We start from the raw sequence: 21,903 nt of genomic DNA on the forward strand, positions 1-21,903 counted from the left end.
ATGACATCACTGATGACATCTCAAATGACATCTCAAATGACATCACTGATGACATCTCATTTGACATTACTGATCACATCACTGATGACATCATTCATGTGATATTATGATGAACCTCTTCAGACTCTTATATAACCTTAGATACACTCAGTATAAACACTCACACTCACAGACTGTCACTCATCCATGGAGTTACTCACACACCTAGTCAGTCATGCAAAGAATAAATCACACCTCCATTTCCTCAACTATACAGTTATACACACCTTACTTATTCAAACATATACTAAAACATATTTACTCACTTATACAATCCTGGATACAAGTTCAGAATGATCCATACAGCCACTCACACATTCACTGGCTCTTATGCACAGTTATTTATATATGTCAACTCTCACATGTACTGTATTTTACATATGTACTTACTTTGACATGTAGCACTGAGATATCCATTCACTCACCAATACACTCATGCACACAGTCAACCGCCCATACAGCTGTTTCCACACAGCTTTAGTCACTAACCCATGCACTCAGTGAGACACATTTAATCACTCACTCATACAGTCAGTCATGCCCCTACTAAATCCTTCATCCAGACACTTATAAATCCACTCATTCTTCAATATGTAAGACATATTTTAACTTTACAGAAAAATACAGTCACTGGATGTTGTCATCAGTGATGTCATCAGTGATGTCATTTGAGATGTCATCAGTGATGTCATCAGTGATGTCATTTGAGATGTCATCAGTGATGTCATCAGTGATGTCATTGACCATGTCATGAATGATGTAATATGTGACATGATCAGCAGTGGATTGCGGGTGCGCGATATATAGTTAGTACAACTAACTATATATGGAATTTCAATGGTTTTGTGTGAGTAAAATAAGGTTTTTTAAATGCTAATTCCTAACTACATATGGTCTATAACCTATGGTTTTTTCAGTGAATTTTCAAGGTTTTGTAAATGCTAATTCCTAACTATATATGGTCTATAACCTATGGTTATTTCAGTGAATATATATATATATATATTACCTACTGGTCGCCAGTAGGTATATATAGTTAGGATTTTTTCCCTAAGGGATTTTTGAAAATTCTATGTCTAATAACTTTGGCGTTTGTGGACGGAATTGGCTGAAATTTTCAGGAAAATGGAACATTTTGTTTCTGAGCAGCCCCTGAAAATTTGGGGGGGTTCGTCAAGGGGGGCCGAGAAAAAAGGGGGGTCCCAAAACGCGTTTTTCCAATGTTAATTTCCATGGGGCGGTTGGCCTCACTTTTAGCCCGAACGGCTGAATGGATTTGCACGAAACTTGGCAAAATTGTAGGGACTGTTAGCCCGATGTGCCTTTGCTAGGTCTCAATATATGTGCTCCAGTGGATTTTGAGAAATTAACGTTCAAAAAAAGATATATATCTGTAAGCGCGCTCTGGGCAGCGCTCCGGTTTGCGTACTTGACGCGTAACGGAACTTCGCGAAGCGAAGCTGATTGGCTCTCCGGTGTCTGTCAACATTCTAAACAGTCCGGAGCGGCCGCCATCTTGTCTCTCTGTAGGATCGAGAGACAAGAGGAGGCCAAAACAAAGGGGGAAATGACCATAAGGGGGCATAGTAGATCCTCCCTGACCCCCTAGGTTTGATGTGGAGGCTTTAAAAGGGCCCCGCAGGGCAAAAAAAATAAAAAAATACATTTCGTTTTTTTGCGTGGGGAGCGCCCGGTCCGCGAACCGGGAAGCGTTCTGGGGAGCGTACTATAAGGAAAAAAGAATGATAGACTTTTCAAATACTGTATGTTAATTGATTGTTGGTTTTGTTGATTATTTTTTAATTTTTTTATTTTTTAAGCAATTATTTATTATTGTGATTGTGTTTCAAAATTTCTAACATTTCACTGTCTGAAATGTCGTTATTTTCATTGAACATAGCTTGTAATCTCTGAGTGTGTAAAATGTCCTCATTTTGAAGGAGGTCATCTACTGCTTGCACACATTGCAGTAGTTCTTGGTCCCAAGTTTAATCCATAAATTCTATATAATTTGGATCAATTATTTCTTGGCTGCTCTCTTGCAGGACAATTTGAAATGAAACTTTGTGTTCGCCTTCCATTTGGCCTGAAATTTGGATACAAAAAATATATATTAGTAGAGATAGGGCACTGTTGGGATTAATTTTAGATAGGCAGTTTTTATCAGTGAATTTATCTTTGGGCAGTGTATAGTATCAGAGTGGAAGTAGGAATATAAAAAAGTGTATGTGATTTAACGTAAGTAAATTCATAATTATACAAGAGAAACCTAACTCCATCCATAACTATAACAAAGAAGTCTATCTAAATCTATAACTACTACAGAGGGATAGTATTAAACTATCAGAAAAAGTTTACCATATTAACTTATAGTGCACAATATACTTCAGTTTTTAAAATAACAACTTACCTTTACAAAGAAGTTGAAGTGATTAGTGAAAATCCTATTGAAATGTACAACAAGAAGTAGTAGTCAAAATGGCTGTGTTTCCTTCTCTTCCTTTATATATATACAGGTATATAACCAATCAAATGTCAGGTAAAAAAAGTAGAAAATGAAAGTAACATTTTCATTGGTTGTCAATTCCAACACTTCAGATGTGTTTTGTGAAGTAATTTACCTCATGGTATTTAGAGAGGTCTACAGGCTAAATGGCTAAATGGAATTTCAATCAAATTTGTGAAAATGATAGGGATTGGTATGTAGTATGAGCTAATCTATATTTGGTGAAAGTGTCTCCAGTCGTTTTTCTGTAAATTACTTTCCCACCTTTTTTTGATGGAGCGCTTCCCGGGGAACGCCCCGGTACGCGAACTGGCAAGCGCCCCGGTACGCGAACCTGAAGCGTTACGGGAGTCCACCATTTTGTGTTTCGGTCGAATTAAGATAATAGATGGAGGGCAAATAATGTTCAGAATGGGTAGAAGGGGGCAAGGTAGACTTATCTTGACACCCTAGGTTTTCTGAGGGTGGCTGAGGAGGCCCATATGTGCGAAAAAAAAACATTTTTTTTTAAAATTTCGCGAGGTTAGCTTCCGGTTCGCGTACCGGGTAGTGCCCCGGGGAGCGTACTTTGTTGAAAATTAGTGAAAAAAGTTGGAGTAAAATAATAATTGTGAGTGATCAGATGTAGGGTAGCTCTGAGAAGAGCTTTTGGGTTTATGGTACATTTAGGTACTTATAAGTAGGTACCAATGCACAGTCTTAAATTCAGAATGAAAATTCTGTTGCCCTCATCTGAGAAGTGAACTCCATCTCCTCTGTAGATATCTTGCATGTAGTAACGCAAGTTATTGTTGTACATGGAGCCCATTCCATGGTCTCTCATGTAAGCTGAAACAGATTTGTTTACATGCTTCCTCGACTTCTCAATTTGTGGACAAAATTGGTTCGACCACCTCCATTTCTGTCTTTGGCATATATTTGAATATACCAAGGCAGTTTGAGGAAAAAGTGCCATCAATTGCTCAAAGGTGTCCTTTAAAAGCATTTCCAGACCTACCCCAGTCAAAGTGCCCAAATCATTACCTCCACAGTGCACAATTAACAGGTCAGGTTTTGGCAAATGCATAAAGGTTTTCACCAATGGTATCAATTGGTGACATTTTAATCCTCTGTGGCCAAACCACTTAATTTCCACATCTTGTAAATTGAGGTTAGGTAAATTTCTGTTCTCAGCATACCTCTGAGCCCAATAGATGTAACTATGTCCAACAATCCAGACAGAAAACATGGTGAGAGAAGGTTCTGCTGCAGTCAGATGAAGTGTGGCAATGAAATGGCAGTTGAAAAAATAAGAGTTTAAAATGAAAAAAACTGTGGAGTTTCTGTGTTAATGAAGCAGTAACAGTGATTGGTGGATTTTGATTGCTGAAAACAGAAAGTTAGGGTGCATGGATGAGTTCTTTGAAAGATGTATTTTGAATGGTCAAGCAAAAATCATTAAATGAAAGATTGCACTGGATATGCAGGTGCACTGAGAGTTCAGAGTTCAATTGAAACATTGTTGTGTGAACTTGCAAACACCAGAGGTCTTCCAAGAGGTGGTTGCTATGCAAAAAAGGCAGAGAGGGCAGAGGGGGGAAGGGTTTTGATTTGAAAAAAGTGAGGGAAGAGTTTTGATTGGGTGACATGAGAGATATGTGTGATGAATTACAGCATTTCTGTGCCATTGTTGGTTCCAGCCTCTGGTGTGCATACCTTTTGCTCTGCTAAAGACAAATTGGTGTGTTTCTGAGACTGTTTTGAAACTCATAAAGTATTTGCTAAGGTGAGAAAAGATTTATTTAATTTAGATAGAGAATAGTGTGCTTTAAGGAGAAAATTATGAAGAAAGTTGTGTTTTTAAAATGTTGCTTTGTCTCAAGTGTTTTACACATCGATTTTGTTTCTTTGAGAAATTGTAATTGGAGAAAATGTGAAGTATTAGTACTGACAGGGTGTTTTTGTGCATAGGAGCTGTGCAGTGTTTTCAAATTATGACTTGAAAATCGTTTTTGAGGAAAAGGAATGCTTTTAAAATTTATGACAAGGACATAATGGTGTCTGCTTCTTTATAAGGCATTTGAGTGTCTCTGATGTTATTTTTCCCATTTTAAATTGAAAGACCTTTACCGGTGGTGCAAATTTCTTGTAAATATGCTCCCACCTGTGCTTGGCAAATTTAGATTTTGATAGTTTGAGTTACATAGCCATGTTAAAAGTGACCCAAAAATGCTGCAAAGGCTTTAAAAAAACGCTTTGATGTGTCTTAAGGACATTTTAAGTCATTTCCCCATGTGCAGTGTTTTCAAATTATGACTTGAAAATCGTTTTTGAGGTAAAGGAATGCTTTTAAAATTTATGACAAGGACATAATGGTGTCTGCTTCTTTATAAGGCATTTGAGTGTCTCTGATGTTATTTTTCCCATTTTAATGTAAGACCTTTCCCCGTGGTGCAAATTCCTTGTAAATATGCTCCCACCTGTGCTTGGCAAATTTAGATTTTGATTGTTTGAGTTACATAGCCATGTTAAAAGTGACCCAAAAATGCTGCAAAGGCAATCAAAAAACGCTTTCATGTGTCTTAAGGACATTTTAAGTCATTTCCCCATGTGCAGTGTTTTCAAATTAAGACTTGAAAATCGTTTTTGAGGAAAAGGAATACTTTTAAAATTTATGACAAGGACATAATGGTGTCTGCTTCTTTATAAGGCATTTGAGTGTCTCTGATGTTATTTTTCCCATTTTAAATTGAAAGACCTTTCCCCGTGGTGCAAATTTCTTGTAAATATGCTCCCACCTGTGCTTGGCAAATTTAGATTTTGATAGTTTGAGTTACATAGCCATGTTAAAAGTGACCCAAAAATGCTGCAAAGGCTTTAAAAAAACGCTTTGATGTGTCTTAAGGACATTTTAAGTCATTTCCCCATGTGCAGTGTTTTCAAATTATGACTTGAAAATCGTTTTTGAGGTAAAGGAATGCTTTTAAAATTTATGACAAGGACATAATGGTGTCTGCTTCTTTATAAGGCATTTGAGTGTCTCTGATGTTATTTTTCCCATTTTAATGTAAGACCTTTCCCCGTGGTGCAAATTCCTTGTAAATATGCTCCCACCTGTGCTTGGCAAATTTAGATTTTGATTGTTTGAGTTACATAGCCATGTTAAAAGTGACCCAAAAATGCTGCAAAGGCAATCAAAAAACGCTTTCATGTGTCTTAAGGACATTTTAAGTCATTTCCCCATGTGCAGTGTTTTCAAATTAAGACTTGAAAATCGTTTTTGAGGAAAAGGAATACTTTTAAAATTTATGACAAGGACATAATGGTGTCTGCTTCTTTATAAGGCATTTGAGTGTCTCTGATGTTATTTTTCCCATTTTAATGTAAGACCTTTCCCCGTGGTGCAAATTCCTTGTAAATATGCTCGCACCTGTGCTTGGAAAATTTAGCTTTTGATTGTTTGAGTTACATAGCCATGTTAAAAGTGACCCAAAAATGCTGCAAAGGCAATCAAAAAACGCTTTCATGTGTCTTAAGGACATTTTCAGTCATTTCCCCATGTGCAGTGTTTTCAAATTATGCCTTGAAAATCGTTTTTGAGGTAAAGGAATGCTTTTAAAATGTATGACAAGGACATAATGGTGTCTGCTTCTTTATAAGGCATTTGAGTGTCTCTGATGTTATTTTTCCCATTTTAAATTAAAAGACCTTTCCCCGTGGTGCAAATTCCTTGTAAATATGCTCCCACCTGTGCTTGGCAAATTTAGATTTTGATTGTTTGAGTTACATAGCCATGTTAAAAGTGACCCAAAAATGCTGCAAAGGCTTTAAAAAAACGCTTTCATGTGTCTTAAGGACATTTTAAGTCATTTCCCCATGAATGTAGGTAGGCCTCACCTTAAACAAACCTCTGGATAGGCCACACCTTATCGTCATCCTGAATTAATCATTTAAAATGCTAGGGACAGATTTATGATAGGTGTATGCCTCTTTTGCGCCACTGTGCGTCACTTTTGTGATGCAGTGGCGGTGCAAAAGATTTGCTATGTGGCGACAAAATTACAAATTGATGCATCTAGGCAGATGTGTCATGCTGTAAAAAAACCGTGCCACATGAAACCGATGCAGCAGTGATGCAAAAGATGCACCATGTTGCAAGACAGGCCTCACTTCATGTCCAACAAGATAAGAAGCTTAGGGATAGATTTATGATGACTGGTGCATCTCCAGGGATGTGCCAGTCATCCTGCGCCGCTGTTCCGCCACCCATGGTGCGCTGCATTTACAATGCGGCGCACCATGGGGCAAAAACGGCACAGATGCGTGACGCATCTGTGCCGTAAAGGTGGCGCATTGCTGGAGCTGCATCGCAAGTGCCATGCAGCTCCAGCAAGGCTCAGGGGTGCCCCATCTCCATTTAATCTGCAACCCTGAGTAGGCCTCACCTTAAACAAACCTCTGGATAGGCCACACCTTATCGTCATCCTGAATCAATCATTTAACATGTTAGGGACAGATTTATGATAGCCGTGTGCCTCTTTTGTGCCGCTGTGCGTCACTTTTGTGACGCAGCGGCGGTGCAAAAGATTTGCTATGTGGCGACATATTTAAAAATTGATGCATCTAGGCAGATGTGTCATGCTGTAAAGTCCTGTGCCACATGAAACCTGCGTCAGTTTTCATATAGGTGTTTTGTTGCAAGGTATGCATTAATTTGCAAGAAAGCCCTGTAAAACTAAGACAGTGAAATTTAGAAGATTTCACAGACTCAGCTTTATAGCATTGCTGAATCAAATCATTACGCCTGTTTGAAACAGGCATAAGGAGTGATGCACCATGCAATGTGAGGCTTGCTCCTGTGCATTGCAGTAGACATGTTGCGCTTACGACGTGATTCCTGCAATGTGCTGCTTTTGCGGCACAGATGCGTGACGCATCTGTGCTGTTTTCACTCAATGGTGCTCCACATTGTAAATGCGGCACACCATGGGTGGCAGAGCAGCGGTGCACATTAACTGGTGCATCCCTGGGAATGCGTCAGTTAACATAAATCTGCCCCTTTACATTTAAGTATGAGCAGGGGACATAGAGTTGGTGAGGCTTATCCAAGGTTAAGAAGAGATGAGTCCTGTTCACTGAAAACTTGGACATAGGCCTTACCTCCTCAGCGTCGCTGGTCATGGCTAAATAATAGCTGCAAAATGTTACTCTTGTTAAACAATTTTACTATTATAATCTCCGAGATTTGTCTCTCACTCTGCAACATCTCATTGTTGTTCTCTTTCTTTAAAGATAACGACAACATCAACCATGGGTGACAATCAGCAATCATTTGATTATGACATTATCATTGAACTTGTAATTGAAACGTCAGTGGAAGTAGATCCCTTGGATGATTTAAATTCTCAGGATGATGAAGAACATGATGAGGATGCCGATTTGTCATAATTGTATGACATAGGTTGGGAAGCTGACGTGCTTGAGCCTATGGAACTATAAACATTTATTTTTAAAATTTATAATAAATGAAAAGTAAAAATGTAAACCATTTGATTTATAATTAAAAACACCTTCAAAAACAGGTTATGTCTAGTGTCTTCAATAAAATATTAAAATATGCTCATAAAATTAGATCAGAATCACATATAAAATAGTAGAGGTAAAATGAAGAAGAATTCTATTTCTTTTCTGCTATTTGTGTATTATAAATTTGCCAAAGCACTAAAAAATGTTCTATGTAAAAATTTCAAGTAGTGTGTTAAGTTTTTGATGACTGTTATTGATTTACTGTTTGGTAATAGTGGTTAATAACATTTTTTATTATATTTTACCACAGATTCAACTGCAGATCATTTCAAGATTTGAGCATGCCAACCAAAGAAAGACTTAGAAAGGCTGCAAAACGTCAAAGACAGCAGGTACATTATATAATGCAGCAGTCCTCTAACAAAAAAACTTGTCAAGTCACCAAGAAAGCACCGGGTAAGAGCACAAAAACATTTATAAGAAATATTTGTAGTAAAAAAACATATTACTACAGAAAATGTTTCATTCCAGAAAAAGAGAAGCATTTTAAACGGAAAGGAAAGGCCAATCAAAAATGTTACTGCTAGAGCAAGAGATAACTCTGTGCATGATAGTAGAAGGAAACAACAGTTTAGGGACATTCGTAAACGAATGTTCCGCGACAGGATAATTGGCAATTTGTTAAAAAATATTAAGAAAGGTCAACAGAAAGTGATTTTGTATAAGAGAAAAAAAAAGTTGAGAAAGTTATTGATCAGGCATTTGAAATTAAACGTAAGTTATTTATTTTGATAATCAATAGAATTAGGAAGCTAAACAAGGAAATTTATGATTTCAAAAGAAATAGTAGATGGAAGAGAATAGTTAATCGTAGTAATTTTTGTGAAGTTTTTTCCGGAGAATGGATGCATAGTTCAAGTTGTGAGGCATTTTTTAATGAGGAGAGTTATTTCCAGGATAATGATTTGGTGCATGCAGTTGACACCAGTGGTCGAGCTTATGAAGTGAAAGATGGTTGTCCAGTTGAAAAAGAAAAACTTGTGACAACAGAGACAGAAGAGGTGTTAGGTAATGAGGTTTTAGGAAGACGTCCTAAGGGTCCTGTGTACACCTGGAAGTGTAGTAGTATTTGCAGTGTGCGACAGGATTCCATCAATTTGCTTTGTGATTTTGTACGGACATTTAATAAGAAAAGTTTGAAGCAGAAAATGAAGTTGTTGCAAGAATTAGATCCTTGCAGAGTGAGAGAAGTGACAGGTTTGCATGGTCATTCACTGGCTTGTCTTTCCAGGAGAGTATGCCAGAGTGTTTTTCATCATTTCAGGATGCTAGCAGTGCATCATAATAAAGTGAGGAAATTAGTTAGAATGTTGTATTATGCTAAGAGTCCAGCAATTATGCTTAAACAATTATGCGCTGCTCTTTTGCATGGTTCAGAAGTAGATGTGAAGAATATTTGTGCAGAAATTGAGTTTTGTTACTTTGGAAGTAAAGAGGAGAATGTTGAAATTGACCAAGAAGAAGAGGGTAATGTGGAAGATAGTGTACAGGTTTCCAGTACAGATAATTTTCAGAGGGAAATTGCGACGTTTCAGGTGAAATCAAGTGAGAGGCCTAATTTCACTTGTGTGTGTTGTCGACGCACTTATTATAAGAATCAGACTAAGTTAGTGGATTTATATGCAAAAAGTGAAAGGGAAAATAATAGTGAATGGAAGGATTTCACAACATACTTGATGGTAGAAAATGTTTTGATTTGGGATCGGATCAACGTGTGTGTACTTATTGTTGTAGCAAATTAAATCAAAACCAGATGCCTGCTCGAGCAGTTCATAATAATCTGGAATTGGTTGAGATGCCTTCTGAATTGAAGGATTTAAATACTTATGAATCTATTTTGATTCAAAGTATCCATCCCTTTCAGGCTATTGTAAGAATGGAGCCAAAGACAGGGAAATTGCCTCCATCAGATTTACAGAGAGGATTAAAGGGAAGAGTTGTTTATTTGCCTCTAGATTTGAAGAAAAACATTAACACAATTGGAGTAGAAAAAGTGGAAGAGGAACCTCTGGTTATCTTAGTTAATGGGGTTCCGACAAAGAATAAGAAAATATGGCAAGATTTAGTGGATGTTAGGAAAGTCAAAAAGGCAACATTGTATTTGAAAAAAAATAATAAGTACTATAAGAATGTTTATGTTGCAGAAGACGAAGTAAGTGAGGAAGAGGATAGCGATTTGTGTGCTGGTCAAATTGAGAAAGTAGAACCCTCTACTAGTGAAGAAATATATGAACATTATAGTGTTCATCCTTTGCATTCCAAGGAAGTCATGGGGAATGCTATTGAGTTGTTTCAAATGAAACAAGCCACAGGGAGTCCCATTAGTGTTTGGGAGGAAAGTTTGGAAGCTCGGTGTTTCCCACAGCTTTTTCCAACAGGTCAGGGAGGAAGATATGATGAGCGACCTCATCAAATTCCTGCTTCTGAATACCGGACTTTGCGATTGTATGCAGGAGATGCTAGGTTTCGACAATGTATTCCCTATTTGTTTCATCTCCTGTTTGAAAGCGATCTGTCTGGACTGTCATATGCAGTGAACCAAATCTTGAAAAGTGGTATACACATGCAAAACATCTCAGCAAGTGACTTTATGGATAAAGTCAATGTCCAAGACAGTATTTTAGATTCTCACCTGATTAATCTCATGGCGTGTCAGCGTGGTACTAATGAGTACTGGTACCGTCGTCATGGTGATTTAAAATGTATGCTGAGGAACTTAGGAACTCCCACATGGTTCCTCACTCTGAGCTGTGCCGAGTATGGCTGGGAAGACTTACTTGAATTTCTACGAGAGGCAAATGGAAACATTGAAAACATCGAATTCAAGACACCTGGAGAACTGTGCTCTTTGGATCCAGTCAATGTATGCAGGTACTTCAATCATAGATTTGAAGCTATGATGTCTTTCATCATGAATAAGAAGAATCCACCTCTTGGAGAGGTGTTGGATTTCTTCTGGAGAAAGGAGTACCAAGCAAGAGGTGCTCCTCATATACATATGCTGCTGTGGATCAAGGATGCACCTAAATTTGGAACGGATCCAGAAGACTCAGTGATGAGTTTCATACAACAGTACTCTACGTGTACTGTTCCAAACACAAAGGAGAAGAAAAGCCTAAGAGAAAAAGTTCTACGTTTCCAAAGCCATCGTTGTGGAAAGTACTGTTGTCGTAAATTCCGAATCAAGGACAAGTTCTACACCAAATGTTGTTTCGGCTTTCCACGACCGGTGATTTCTAAAGGAAGAGTAAACAGTTTGATGTCTTCGCTGTGACATAATGTGATGAAGAAATCACCTAAAAACACATACAATTTGAAGAGGAACGAAGAGTCCAAGTACATCAACGACTACAACCCAGTGATTTTGTCCATGTGGAATGCTAACATGGATATACAGTTTGTGGCTGATAACTGTATGGCTGTGGCTCGGTATGTGACATCTTACATCACCAAAAAAGAGAAGACAGAATTGAAGGATATGTGGGAGGACATTTCCCATGAAAAGAGCCTCAGTAAGAAGTTGTACAGTTTCAGTCTGAAGATGTTGTCGCACCGAGAAATCGGAGCTTATGAATGTTCTGACCGGTTGTCTTCAGCAAGTCTCTATGCCAAATCTAGGAGTATCGTTTGGGCGAGTCTTGGTCTTGCTGCAACGCGTAATCGAGTTCTGAAACCTGTGCGGGAAATTGAGTATTTGGCGGAAAAGGAGCCAAACAGTACCGACATTTTGAAGACCAACATGTTGGATACATATTATCCAAATCGAAGCAGTCACCTCGAGAATGTTTGTCTGTATGAGGTTCTTCAAAATTACATATTCAAGAGGAACATCAAAGAAGATACTGAGAAAGGAGTGTATGCTGTAATTGGAAGTGAGGGATGTCTGGTCAAGCAAAGAAAATGCCACTTGGTAAACCATCGAAAATTGAGTGGCGAATCTCCTGAAAAAAAGGAGTTTTTCTATTTAGCACTTTTGCAACTTTTCAAGCCTTGGCGTGCAGAAGAGGAACTGCTTGGAGATTTCCTCTGTTACGAAGACTCTTTCACTGCTGCCAAGGAGACCATAGAATGTCCTGCTTTTCCCAAATATGTAGAAATGTTGAATGCGGAAATCGAGCAGGAAGCAACGATTGCAGCCGAGATTGCCAGAGACAGTTCTCAGGACAGTCAGAGTTCTGCTTCATTGAGTCAGGATCCACTAGGAGGACCTGTTATCGAAAATGAAGCTGCCACTGCCATGAATGAAGTGGAAAGAGCCATGGCACATGCTCAGGAGGATGCGGTTAACTTAGAAGACTTGGAAAGACAACTCAACGTTGAGCAGAGGAAAATATATGACGAAGTTACCATGCAAATTGATCATGGATTAAGTCATGAGAAGAAAGAGTGCTCATGTACGTCGTTGAAGCCTGTCCGACTGTACGTGAGTGGAGAAGCGGGAACTGGAAAAAGTTTCCTCATTAAAGCAATTTCATGTTATTTGCAGGAAAGGACTGAGTCATCGCTGTCTTGTGTTGTCACCGCTCCAACTGGACTGGCAGCACATAACATTAAAGGGATTACTTTACATCGTTTACTGATGCTGCCAGTGGAGCATGACAACAAATTACAATATCACAAGCTATCTGGAGATGCTTGTTGTGAAGTTTCAAGAATCTTGAGGAAAATGAAACTTCTTATCATTGACGAAGTAAGCATGGTTTCCAATGTCATGCTTGCCTTTGTGCATTTGAGAATGCAAGAAGTTCTCAAAACAGAGTATGATGTGTTATTTGGTGGCAAACACATCATTGTTTTCGGAGATCTTCTGCAGCTGACACCAGTGAAAGGGCAACCTGTGTTCAAAATGCTCACGCATGAAGATACCAGGAAGTGCCTAGGGAGCATTGGCAACGTCAATATATGGTTAAACTTCAATTATGCTGAACTGCATGAAAATATGCGTCAGGCGAAGGATGAAGTTTACAAGAATATTCTACAAGATGTTAGAATTGGAAAAGTGACCGAGCATTGGGAAAGAAGCTTTACATGCACGATTACTGTCAAATTTATATCCAGAACAAGATGTTGTGCCTGAGAATATTTTTCAGAAAATTACTGAGAAGAAATCTGGAATATGTTTGATGCCAACTCTTGCAGAATGTGCCATCTTCAACAACAAAATGTTGCATTTAGAAAAGCAAGAGATTGTGAAACTGGAAGCTATTGACAGAGTAGAGCATATGGGATCAACAATTATTTTGTCTGAGAATTTGAAATCAAAATTGGATTTATTAGTGAAGACTATATCTAAAACTGCAGGTTTTGAAAAGACTCTGAATGTGTGCTTAAACTGCCGTATAATTTTAAGAAGGAATTTACATGTTGAAAGAGGTCTGGTAAATGGATCAATGGGTAATGTTGTTGATTTTGTGAAATACAGAAATAGAGATGGAATTGAATTTTTAAAAATTAAATTTGATGGCATTGATGAAGTACAGCTAATTGGTCGTTGTTCTGCTAGATTTTTGCTTGTAAAAGACTTATATGTTCGCCGTAAGCAGTTTCCTGTTTGCTTGGCATATGCGGTGACAATCCATAAATCGCAAGGTTTAAGTGTAGACAGTGCATTGGTGAATATTGGCAGTTCTGTGTTCAAGGAGGGTATGGCATATGTGGCATTGTCAAGAGTTAGAACTTTATCGGGATTGTACTTGATTGAGTGTGATGTCACAAACATTTGTGCGGATCTAGATTGTGTTAAGGAATACAATCGGTTGAGAGGAGAGTATGCGCCACATTTTCCTCAATATCCTTTGTTTGAGAAACGTGTGGTAGGCCGGAAACGAAGAAATGTGACCAATACTAGGGAGGTTGTAGCAAAAAGACGAAAAGTCGATGAACCCGAAATTATAAGCAGAAACAAAAAGGATTCTGTTGAAGATGTTGTTGGTTTTCAATTTGAAAACAGTTCTGGTGTCAACTGCTATGCTAATGTAGTGGTTAATGTTTTGTTTTCTCTAGAAAATGTAAAAGAAGAGATTGTGGTCAATTCTGATCAAAGATTTTGCAGTTTGTTAAATTCTGTGTTAGAGAAATGTAGCACTGATAGAACAAAAATAGAAAGTGTGTCTGAAATTCGAAATCTGTTAGACAGATGTTCAGGCCAAACACAAGTCTCTCAAAATATTCAGCAAGATTGTCAGGAGTTTTTAATGTATATGCTTGATGTATTGCATGCTGAAGGTGTAGATGTAGATCACCTGTTTGGGCTTTCTTATCAATGGCAGCATGACTGCGAGAACTGTAGGGTATCAAGTACTAGTAGTGTAGACTCAGAAAGATTTATATATTTAACTTTGCCAGACAGTAAATCAGTCTCCTTTAATAAGCTAGTAAAAGCAGCTGATCACAACATGGAATGTAGCCAATGTAAATCTCAAATGATGTCAACATTATTTATACGAACATATGGCCAGTATGTCATTTTAATGTTCCAACGATGTAGGCCTGATGGAACAAAATTGACAACTTTAATTAAAAATTTTGTGGCTTCACAGTTGTCAATATCAGGAAGGACTTTTGTAACTGCAGCAATTATATATCATGACGGTCCTTCAATAACATCAGGACATTACACAGCTTATTTAAAGTCTAGAAATGGCTGGTCATTCTGCAACGATTCTGTTTTAATTTTTAAAAAAAATTGCCGTATGACCTTAAAAATTCTTACCTGGTGTTTTTAAAACCAACATTTTAGGGAAAGAATCTCGGGATGTGCTCTGAGGAATTTCAAGAGGTTCTAATGGCTCCTACATGATTTGGCCTTGAGGATAAGTGTAGTACAGAGACATAACTTCTTACCATAACACTTGACGTCATGGAAAAATAACTGCACTTTGAATGTGTTCAGAAAAACTGTTTCTTTTTATAAGCTAATTGAAGCAGCCAATCAAAACATGGAGTAGAGGGAATGTAAGTCTGCAATGCTGTCTACTGTTTTATATTGCTTTGTGATTAAAAGTGATGTAGAGAATTAAATAATTGTAGTAGTCATAGAGGTAGTGTAAGTCTGCTTCATAGTAAGCAGTATCAGTGTCATAGGAAATGTAGAACATGAGTGAGGAAGAAGGGGAAGATATTACTAGTCCAGGATTGTGAAAATGATCTTCAACATTTTAATTCTGAAATTTGCGGAAATGCAAAATGACGGGATTGGCTTACAAGAAATCCAAGAGTTATAAATGGCCCTGACATGATTTGGCCTTGTGGAAACGTGTGGTAGAGAGCGAGAAGTCATTTATTGTATGTAACATATTTTTCAAAACGATGGAGGTTTTCTTTCAGAAAGTGGCGGGCTGAAAGTAATAACAGCACAACAGAGTGTAAGCTGTTCATAGGACATCCTTCGACGTCATGGAAAGTAAGTTAACTTTAAGGAGTTCTGAATTCTGATTTGTTATGTTGTATGGGTTTTTTAAACACAATCATTTTGATTGTGTTTTTTTTTCCCCGCTGTTATATGATGAATACCTCCAAGTCACTGTTTTTAGTGAAATTTGATACATTCTGAGAACAGCAAAAATAAACCATTTAACATGTATAATTAATTCTGTACTGTTTGCATTTATGATGTACATTTAGAACTGTGCAGGAGGCATGGAGAAGGAGAGGCTTCTGTAAGTGTCAAAGTTGTTGCATACAGTGCTCACATTCTACGTAGTCTTTCATATGATAGACTACATTCCCACAATGAGATACTTAAGCAAAGGAAACACAGGTGATATGATTGTGGAATGAGCAAAAAAAATTGCACGTTTTTCAATTATATTACCTGTGTTTCCAAACATTACACATCACATTGTGTAGATGAGGTTTAGGCCTGTTCCAGGAGACAGAGGAGGTCTGACATTTGTTCAAGAGTGCAGTGGACATGACTCACTTCGTTGGTAGGTCTGCACATGTATTATCTCCTCTGTATTCTTCAACAAACCTAAATTTCATCTGCAACCCTGAGTAGGACTTACCTGAAACAAATCTGTGGATAGGTTACACCTTATCGGCATCTTGAAACAATCATTTAAAATGTTAGGGTCAGATTTATGATGGCCATGCGCCTCTTTTGCACCGCTGTGGGTCACTTTTGTGTAAAAGATGCACCATGTTGCAAGATAGGTTTCAGTTCATCTCCAGCAAGATACCATCAGTTTGAAATGTATATAATTAGCACTGTGTAGGGGGCATGCAGAAGCTGAAGCTTTTGTAAGTGTCAAAGTTGTTGCATGCAGTGTGCATTTCTGGGTACTGTTTCATATGCTGGACTACATCTGCACTATGAGATACCTAAACAAAGGCAACACAGGTGATGTGATTGTGAAATGAGGAAAAGAAACTCCACATTTTTCAATTACATCACCTGTGTTTCATAAGTTTACGAATGACATTGTGCAGATGAAGTTTAGGTCTGTCCACGGACACAGAAGAGGTCTGGCCTTTGTTCAAGAGTGAAGTGGACATGACTTACTTCATTGGTAGGCTTTCACATGTATTATGTCCTTTGTATTCTTCAACAAGCGTAAATTTGATCTGCAACCCTGAGTAGGCCTCACCTTAAACAAACCTCTGGAGAGGCCACACCTTATCGTCATCCTGAAGTAATCATTTAAAATGTTAGGGACAGATTTATGATAGGTGTATGCCTCTTTTGCGCCACTGTGCGTCACTTTTGTGACGCATTGGCGGTGGAAAAGATTTGCTATGAGGCGACAAAATTACAAATTGATGCATCTAGGCAGATGTGTCATGCTGTAAAAAACCCGTGCCACATGAAACCGATGCAGCAGTGATGCAAAAGATGCAGCATGTTGCAAGACAGGCCTCACTTCATCTCCAACAAGATAAGAAGCTGAGTCTTCTGTAAATGTCAAAATTGTTGTATACACTGCTCAACTTTTGTGTACTCTTTGATATGCTTGACTCCATCTGCACTATGAGATACCTAAGCAAAGGAAACACAGGTGATGTGATTGTGAAATGAGGAAAAGAAACTCCACATTTTTCAATTACATCACCTGTGTTTCCTAAGTTTACGAATGACATTGTGCAGATGAACTTTAGGTCTGTCCACGGACACAGAAGAGGTCTGGCGTTTGTTCAAGAGTGAAGTGGACATGATTTACTTCATTGGTAGACCTTCACATGTATTATGTCCTCTGTTCTCTTCAACAACTCGAAATTTCATTTCGAACCCTGAGTAGGCCTTACCTCAAACAAACCTCTGGATAGGACACATCTTATTGGCATCTTGAAACAATCATTTAAAATGTTAGTGTCTTGCGACACTTTTGTGAGACAACAGCAGTGCAGAAATGCACCATGTTCTAAGATAGGCCTCACTTCATCTGCATCAAGATACTGTTAGTTTAAAATGTATATCTTTAGGACTGTGTAGGGGGCCTGGAGAAGCAGAAGCTTCTGTAAGTGTAAAAGTTGTTGAAAAACTGTTTCTCCTTCAATCTTTTCCCTTGTCTTTTCTAATTTTTAAATACATGTTTTAATATTTTTCAAATGTTTGTTCTCTCTTTCACAGATTGAAAGTATAAAAATAAAAAGTGAGTAATTTAACAACAATTATAAGGTAAATGTTTTGTAGTCTTTTCGTTACATTTCTATCACATTCACCTACTATTAGTTCCACAGCTTCATTTCTTTAACCCTCAGTTTCCTTCCTTTGCTACTTCCCTCATTCCTTTCTCTATTACCTACTTACGCTACTCCTTCCACTCCTTTTCTCAGTCCCTCTCTTATCATAGTTCCTCACTCTTGTTCACTCACTTCGTCTCTATTACTCTTAGTGTCTTTGACTGATCACTCTTTCACTACTTGTTCATTATGCTTTTTCTGTGTAGTTGAAGCACACTAAGGGGCATATTATGAACACAGCCAATAAAATTATTGCTGTTTTTATCGGCAGAAAACTGCTGCAAAAGTGGTTTTAGCGGCAGTTTTCTGCCGCAAAAGCGGCTTAAGCGACACATTTCTGCCGATAAAAGCTGCAAAACTTTTATTGCCTATGTTGATAATATGGCCCTATGTTATTTACATTTCTTTGCTGTTTCAATTATTCTTTTTCTGTTACTTCTTCTTTTCTGCTTTCTGTTTTTTCTCTCTGTTATTCCACATGTTTTAATCTTATTTTGAACATTCACTCATATTCTCTAAGAAACTCTTCTTTGTTATTGTTCTACTCTCTTTTTTTTCTTTCACTTCCTTATCTATTTTGTTTTTCACAATTATATCCTCTTCCCTCTTTTCTTCGGTAAATAACTCTATTAAACAGTATCTCTGGTTTAGACCCTATAGCTGTCTTTGTTTTAACATTACTCTCTGTTTACTTCCCTTATACTTACTCTTCTTTTTTTAATTTTTTTTGGTTCGCTCCCGGTTCGCGTACCGGGGAGCGAACGGGGAAGCGAACCAAAAGAAATACAGCTTGCTAGAGTGCTAAACATTCTAGTAATTTTTTTTGAAAGGGGAGGTAGTTCTGAAAAGAACTTTTTTTTAAAATGTTTTTGTTGTTTTATATTTTTTTTTATTTTTCTGAACATTTTTTGTTTTTTTTGTATTTTTTGAACAGTTGTATGTTTTTTTTGTTTTTTTGGGCGGGGAAACAACAAAAAACAGGCATTGGAAAGGGCTTCCGGGTCGCTGCGCTTCGCGCCTCGGTTCGCGCTCCGGAGCACTTCCGGGTGCGCTAACGCGGCGCGTCATAAGACGCATTACGCGACAACGTGATACGTCGCGCTTCCGCGACGCGTCACGATGTTGATTTCTAACGCGGCAGTTGCGCAAAAGGAACGTTTACCGGTTCGCGGACCGGGTCGCGGCATTAAATTGAGCTAACGGGAAGCTTCCCGGTTCGCGAACCGGGAGCGAACAAAAAAAAATATTTAAAAAAAAATTATTAATAAACATATAAAATATATTTTTGGATTTAAAGAAGAATACATTTTACAGCTACAGATATTAGCTTTTAAAAAACCAATGAAATTCACTGAAAAAACCATAGGTTATAGACCATATATAGTTAGGAATTAGCATTTAAAAAGCCTTATTTTACTCACACAAAACCATTGAAATTCCATATATAGTTAGTTGTACTAACTATATATCGCGCACCCGCAATCCACTGCTGATCATGTCACATATTACATCATTCATGACATGGTCAGTGACATCGCTGATGACATCACTGATGACATCTCAAATGACATCACTGATGACATCACTGATGACATCTCAAATGACATCACTGATGACATCACTGATGACATCACTGATGACATCACTGATGTCATCTAAAATGACATCACTAATGACATCACTGATGACATCACTGATGACATCTCAAATGACATCACTGATGACATCATTCATGTGATATTATGATGAACCTCTTCAGACTCTTATATAACCTTAGATACACTCAGTGTAAACATACACTCACAGACTGTCACTCATCCATGGAGTTACTCACACACCTAGTCAGTCATGCAAAGATTCAATCACACCTCCATTTCCTCAACTATACAGTTATACACACCTTACTTATTCAAACATATACTAAAACATATTTACTCACTTATACAATCCTGGATACAAGTTCACAATGATCCATACAGCCGCTCACACATTCACTGGCTCTTATGCACAGTTATTTATATATGTCAACTCTCACATGTACTGTATTTTACATATGTACTTACTTTGACATGTAGCACTGAGATATCCATTCACTCACCAATACACTCATGCACACAGTCAACCGCCCATACAGCTGTTTCCACATGCACTTTTGAACCCATACATCTAGTGAATCAACTGCTCACACATCTATGCACAGAGTCATACACCTCCCAGCCACCCACACACACACTCAGTCTCCCATACAAATGCTTGGGCAACCAATCAATAACCCATATAGTTACTCATATAGCTACTGATCAACACATGCAGCAGTTTACAGAACAACAGACATAATGATGCACAAATTAAGACAGTTTAGTCACTAACCCATGCACTCAGTGAGACACATTTAATCACTCACTCATACAGTCAGTCATGCCCCTACTAAATCCTTCATCCAGACACTTATAAATCCACTCATTCTTTAATATGTAAGACATATTTTAACTTTACAGAAACATACAGTCACTAGATGTTGTCATCAGTGATGTCATCAGTGATGTCATTTGAGATGTCATCAGTGATGTCATCAGTGATGTCATTTGAGATGTCATCAGTGATGTCATCAGTGATGTCACTGACCATGTCATGAATGATGTAATATGTGATATGATCAGCAGTGGATTGCGGGTGCGCGATATATAGTTAGTACAACTAACTATATATGGAATTTCAATGGTTTTGTGTGAGTAAAATAAGGTTTTTTAAATGCTAATTCCTAACTATATATGGTCTATAACTTATGTTTTTTTCAGTGTATATATATATATATATATATATATATATATATATATATATTCACTGAAAAACCATAGCTTTCACACCAGTTATAGTTAGCTGAACATTTTACTCAGACAAAACCATTGAAATTCCCACGTTATAGTTAGTTGGACTCACTATAACTCGCGCGCCCGCAATCCACTGCTGCTGATGTCACATATTACATCATTCATGACATGGTCAGTGACATCACTGATGACATCACTGATGACATCTCAAATGACATCACTGATGACATCATCCATGTGATAATATAATGCACCTCATCACACTCTAATCTAACCTTTGATACATCCAGTGTTGAATACAGACTACCATTCCTGAAACCATTGACACACCAATACCAGTTACTACATACACACTCACTGATTCCTAAGTCTACACACACATCCACTCATTCACCCATACAATCACTCATACATACAGTCACTCATCAATACAACACTATCATATGCACTCATACACCTATACAGACACTCACACAGTGCCATTCATCCATGGAGTTACTCACGAACCTAGTCAGTCATGCAAAGAATCAATCACACTCCCATTTCCTTATCTATACAGTTATATACACATAACCTTACTTATTCAAACATATACTAACACATACTTACTCTCTTTTACAATCACTGATACAAGTACATATTGATCCATACAGTCACTTACGCAATCACAGGCTCTCATGTATAGTCATTAATATATGCCAACTCTCACATGCACTGTGTTTTACACATGTACTTACTTGGACATGTAGCACTGAGATATTCATTCACTCACCAACACACCCATGCACACAATCAACCGCCCATACAGCTGTTTCCACATGCACTCTTGAACCCATACACCAAGTAAATCAACTGCTCACACATGTATGCACAGAGTCACACACCTCCCAGCCACCCACTCACACACTCACCCTCACATACAAATACTTGGGCAACCAATAAATAACCCATATAGCCAGTCATATAACTACTAATCAATACATGGAGCAGCTTACACAACAACAGACATAATGATGCACAAATTCAACAGTTTACTCACTAACCCATGCATTCAGTAAGACACATTTAATCACCCACTCATACAGTGAGTCACGCACATACTAAATCCTTTATCCAGACACTCATACATATACTAATTTTTCAATATGTTAAACTTATTTTAACTTTACAGAAACACACAGACACTGGATGATGTCATCAGTGATGTCATCAGTGATGTCACTGACCATGTCATGAATGATGTAATATGTGACATCATCAGCAGTGGATTGCGGGCGCGTG

Source organism: Lissotriton helveticus, chromosome 8 (genome assembly GCF_964261635.1).
Source record: "Lissotriton helveticus chromosome 8, aLisHel1.1, whole genome shotgun sequence".
Lineage (NCBI taxonomy): Eukaryota > Metazoa > Chordata > Amphibia > Caudata > Salamandridae > Lissotriton > Lissotriton helveticus.